We start from the raw sequence: 6,123 nt of genomic DNA, 5'->3' as shown, positions 1-6,123 counted from the left end.
GTAAGTGCAAGTCACAATCCTGCTGCCTCTGCAAAAAACAAAGTTTGTATTGAATTATGAAGTTTTCTTTCACTAGAATACACTCTTCCCTTATTTTTCAGGTTTTCAATAGAATTTATTTTCTTTTTTAGGCTCTAATCCTGCAAATACATATATACATGTATCATCTATACTTCTATACGCCTATCATCTTACATATAGTAGAGAAGTATTTATAATAGTTTTCTTACCTTATTCATTTTCACTAATGCTGCTACAAAGACTGGTTACTTGTTTCAAAGAGGCCAGTGCTTTACAATAAATGATCCTAAACTGACTATATGCAGAGATTTGATTCTCTATGTCTAATAAGAAGCATTGTTACTGCAGACAGAATAGTATCTCTTACTAGGAATTCTCCTTTAATAAAAAGACACTACAGAAATTTCAAAGCAGCTATCATCTCTTCCAAAGAAGAACTATCTTGAAAAGAGTTGCAGTGAATTCCACATGCTTGTCCACTAAACTGCATATCTGTTCCTAAAAATGGATAGTAGAGATCACCTAAATGTTAATGTATTTAATGTATTACCTAAACAGCACAATTTTAAATGCAGGAAATCCATTCTAACATTGTCTGAAGATATTATCCAACTCTCCATAAGCCCATGGGCATTTCTTAAATTTTCTACATATCTTACATAAACAATAAAATAAAAATCACCTTCCCCAGAGGTGGAATTGGGCTTCAAGAAAAAGAAAAATAAAAAGCCCCAGTGTTAGTTGAATCCAAAAATATGCTTAAGTTCCACATAAAACCTACTTAAAGTATATCCATCACAGTGCTTGGATTTACCCTACTTGCTCTGGTTGCTATAACATGCATTTATGACAATGCTTGGGGGCTTAAAAGTTAGGTTAAACTTTCAGAAGAGGGCTAAGCCAAGACAAATTTAGTCACAGAGGGAAGATTTAAAAAAAAAAAAAAAATCCTAGTCTTCCTGTCTGGGAAAGAATAATACAAGAGAACTGTGAGGAATTTAGCAGCTTTAGCACAGAAAGCTAAGCATGGATCTGGTGCTGACAAATAGTTCTGGATATTTTAGGATTAACAGCACAGACTAGGAGAATTTGTTCTTTTTGGCGGTCTAAAAATCCAAAAGAGAAGGTGATACTCTGACCAAACAGAAATTATCTTCTCTTTTGCTACATAATTTAGTTTAGTACAACCATTCTCAAGCTTTTTCCCTGTGCTCCCCACATGCCTCAGGATAAATTACATACCTCTTCTCCCCGGGTCAGACATACTTGCTCAGCATCCTTTTTTCCTCTCCCCTTTCCTGCCCCATCACACAAAACATAGTGGAGAAGGAGGACGGCAGCAGAGAGGGTTGGAGGGGAAAGGAGGAACACAAGCTGTTACTCCTCCAGCAGGCAGCCATGAAATGCCGCATGCTGAGCCAGCATTCCCCGGTTCAAACTCTCTTTCCCCAACACAGGTGACAGTCAGCCCATTCCTCCCCTCTCCAAGACCCGCACAAGTCAGTGCCCGCCCTGCCCAGCATGCTCCAGACAACCGACTAGCGTTGCTGCCTGAATTCTGGCAACTCATCTGGAGGAGGCCACATCTCATTCTCCTTTGCCAGGATGTGCTCCCCAAAACTGAGAGCTGCTAACCCTGCAGAAGCAACTTGTACTGTCTCTTTACAGAGGTCCTGGGCCTCAGACAAACAGCTGCTTCTGGTGGGAGTTAAGCCCCAACATCCCTAGGATTAGATGCAGCACTGATGGATCCATGGAGCAAACATAAATTTATTTTATGAAGCCATATTGAAACAGAACAAGCAGCACTATCAAGAGAAAGCACTATTCTTCACTAGAATAAAGTACCAGATTACCTAAACCAAACTGAAACTCTTGTGCTTAGAAACGAAAAAAAAATCATAAATGCTTTCAGGATGTTTTGCAGTAATTTGACCAGAAGACATGTATGATTTCACAGAAACGAGGACAGCATCTAACAGGGACCTGGAGTTCAAACCCCTTCTGTGTTGTATCGGGTACTGCAGGCAGCCTGGCCACCCAGTACTAATTCACATTAAGAAGAATTGATGAAAAGCGGCTCTGTGAGCATGGACATGGTTCCTCATACACCAACAGTAAATGTTTGACAGCCACATACTGTAGTTCTTTTCTTACTAATCTTATGGGTATACATGACCACATCTGCTTTCTAATATCAGCTGAGACTGTCTGAACAGAGCTTCAATGGATCGCAAAGCTTCTCCTGTCCCCTGCTTCAGTTAACTAAGCCGGAGGGAAGATTAGTGCAAGTCAGGAAAAAAGTCAGCCACGAGACCATTCCCCAGCTCGGCTTTATTTATGAGAAACAGTCCACGCCAACTCACGGTACAGTCACACAGAAAAAAGATACTTCTTTGTGTGAACACGCAAAGGGTTTGTTGACAGGCTGGGCTGCAAGGCCTTAAAAACCAGGCCCCCCAAACCATACAGGTGCGGACGGGGCGACTTCCAAACCCCTTCCCCTCAGCAGTAACCCCAGGGTCCTTTTTTCCTGACAGGGTTTCTCCCGCTCGCATCTCCCTCTGGGGATAGCGGCGCCGGGCGCTGCGGGGAGAGGCGGCCCCCACCAGCGGCCTGCCCCACGCTGCCGCCGGGCCCGCGGGGCTCCCCCGGGCCAGCCCGGGCGCTGGAGCCCCGCTCCCGCGGCTGCAGTTACCCGCCCACCCCCCGCCCATGCCGGGCAGGGGAGCAGGACCCCCAGGACCGCCGCGCCGGCGGACCCCGCCCGCCCCCGCTAACCCTTACCCGCCAGCGGGCGGCTGCCCCTGCCCAGCCGAGCCGCGGCCCGGGGCGCAGCCCCACCCGCCCACGGCCCCGCCCGCCCGCGGCCCCACCTGCCGGGCCGCGCTGGGGCTGGGCACCGTTGGGTTCGGCAAGGGACGCCGCCACCCTCTCTCCTCTGGCGGGGGGTCCGCCTGCCCAGCTGCCCGGCCCGCCCGCGCTGCCCGCTAGCTGCCCCCCCTGCGGGCCGGGGGCATTGGTTCGGGCCGTGGCGGGCGCGAGGGCGCGGTGCGAGGCGCGGCGGCGGTGGCGGCCTCAGCGGCGGCCTCAGCGGCGGGGGGTCCCGCCGGGCAGGGCTGGGCCGGGCCTGGCAAGGCCGGGGTTCCGTTCCAGGGGCCGGGCCGAGCCCTTCCCTCTAGAAACTCTCCAAGAGTCGCATAAGTAATTAAGAAGCCACAACAAAATGCCGAGACCCACCTTGGCAACGGCACGTGTGTGTACGAGACGCGTTTCCCAAGGGTTGCCGTGACTGGACCTTCGCAAGAATCCCTGCCTCTGGGGAGCGAGAGCTGCTCGCGTGTTCCCTTCCTAGCTTTTTTGGTTTCGTTTTTTAAAAAAACTTGTTTAATTCCCCGAACGGGATTAATTCTTGTAAACTCCGTGACCACTTAAAAAATAAATCTTACCTACACTCACATTTCTAACTGCATTGAAACACCACCAGTTACAGGACTGGAAATGCCGAAAATAAAGGGATAGCCCCAGATATGGCGCTGGGTTTTCATTTGCAGTTGAAATCAGCAAAGCGCTCTTCCCGTACACCATGCTCTCGTAATGTTTTAGCCGTCTCAACCTCAGCTTTTATTCAGAGTCTCAAGCACATAATTGGATCAGGCTTTTAAGTTGTTTCCAGACTTTTTATTTAAAAAAAAAAAAGGCATTTCTTGAAATTACTCCAATAATCAACCAATAAATCAGCCATAATAACCTCATCAGAAATCTACTTTTTCCCCATAAACTTTGTTCCTGTTACATCGGTGCTGTTATGGGCAATCTTTAAATTCTTCTTAATAAGGGAAAATGGTAAAATCTGTGATGACCTTTGGTGTGTCATTTCTCCTATACGATCCTGCCTGGCACCTCGCACAAGCATCCACCACAGGTACGAGTTCTCTTACCTGGGGAAGTTAGAAGTTCAGACTCACTTCTGCAGCAGGACTGCACCAAAATGAAGTAACCAGGGTTTTGGTCTAGGATGACTGTACGTTTCATAAAGCTCAGTACAAATCTTAGCACGTCTGCGGTTTTACGAAGTGGGAGGTCCCAGAGTTTTTTGGGAACAAGCTCCATTGAAGCACACAACCCAATACTTGTTATCCCTGCCGAAACTTGGACGTTAGCCAGGTCCCTTGCTGGCATCAGTATTATCAGATATCTAATCAAACCAAGCTGCAACTCTGTGCAACCAACCTGCGACTCTATGCAATCGCGTGCATCAGGACTAGAAAATTTGGAGAGTTAAAAACAATCCTTAGTTTGCTGATAGGACAAAGACACCTTTCTGGTTTGGATCTGCTACGTGCTCAGCAATGCTGCTGCAATTGCAACAGCAGCAATTAATTACAAAGCAAGACAAGTAGGCTGGGTAAACTTTGCGCATAGTAGTTCAAACAAATCTTGAATCCTTCCTGATGAAGAGGAGGAAGACAAAGAGACGTGGTTAATAGGTTGTGTGGATCAATAGGGCACTATGCTAGCTACAATATAGATGCAAAGGAGGTTTTTGTGGTGTTTATTTCGGTTTGTCCAAATAGATACGGCAGCGCTTTTTAATAAGACCCGACTGGAAATTACTGCCCGATGTCATTGTTGTTTCTGTGTACTACTCTTTCACCTTCAAAATGAAGGTGAATATTATTTCACCTTTAGGTGAATATTATTCAGGTGAGTATTATTTTGCTACTGAAGATCAGAAAAAAATTTCCATTTTTCTTACCAGGCTTTATGAATTCAGGTTCTTCCTGCAGTTATATTTGGGTCTTGGCACTGAGAACCAGAAAGTAATGAGAGAATTCAGAGCCGGCAGATTAGTTGCAAACATGACTGGCTTGAAGAGGAAGGTGATGGAAATCAAGTCGCGCTTTTAAAGGCAATAGCAGTTCTTCTTGTATGAGAAGTAAAGGATTAAGCACTTCCAGTACAAACTGGAGTATGTCTAAATTCATCAAAAGCATACGTTTAAATTGAGACACCAGGTCATTCACAAGTGCCTGAATGGTTTAAATATTACAATAATTTCTTCACATGCACTTGAAAAAAGACATAGGGAAGATGAGTAGTTTTCCTATTCAAATGCCCAATGATTATATGACGTCATTACAGATTTTCAAATGAAATCATAATAAAGCAGGGCATGGCAGAACCAGCAGAGAGGTGCTGATGAGGATTTAAAAATTCTCTTTTTCTGGTGATCTAAACTCCATATTGTAAAGCACTACTCTGCTGGCTTAGGCAGAGGGAGATGTTTTAAAGTTGCAGTCTTCAGTCTCCTGGTTACCTGTGCATAGGGACTCTTTGGAGCAGCGCTGCTTCTGATGGTAGGCTCTTGAGCCAGATTTAAAGGAGTGGGATGCGAAGTCGTCTGTATCCTGAATTTGAATGTACACCATTTCTGAGTATTGAGCACCGACTGAGGAGTGTGTCTGACTATTCTTTGCTCCAAGCATGTGATTTAGGATTCTCTGGAACTAAGAGAAAGCCTCTTTTGATATAGTTTATTGACACTGCTAAACTCATATGTATCATGTACCTCTATATACATACAGCACAAGTATTAATGAAGCGTCTTGCTTTAGAAAATGAAATATGCTTTGAGTGGATTTCCTTCTTCTAATGGCTCATCACCTGGACTAGTAAATTTAAAAATACACAATAAAAGATTCAAGCAACATCTTTTCATCCATGTGGCATATATGTATTAAAAGAAATCAAAACGTGAATATAAAGGCAGTTTTGTTTTTTGGTACCAAGCCACTGTTGAATCAACTGAATGCACACTACTGTTTCTGTAAACAGTTTTCAAGACAAGCGTGGAAAGTGAGAGGTCTTACGACAAGAATTGAACCTGTGCAAACTACTTCATTAAAAGCTGCCATTTTGAAATGTCTTGCATCAGCAATTTTATTTTACATTTGTTAGGATGCAATATTACTGAATTTTATTTCCCTTATAGTAGTACGGATTAGTCTGTCTTATTTTTGTTTGATTGTGTTAGAAGTCAAAACTTCTAACTAGAAGCCTTAGTAAGAGGCCACATGCATTGAAGCCACGTGAATATGG

Source organism: Ciconia boyciana, chromosome 5, assembly GCF_034638445.1.
Source record: "Ciconia boyciana chromosome 5, ASM3463844v1, whole genome shotgun sequence".
NCBI lineage: Eukaryota > Metazoa > Chordata > Aves > Ciconiiformes > Ciconiidae > Ciconia > Ciconia boyciana.
Note: the sequence above shows the minus strand (reverse complement) of the source record.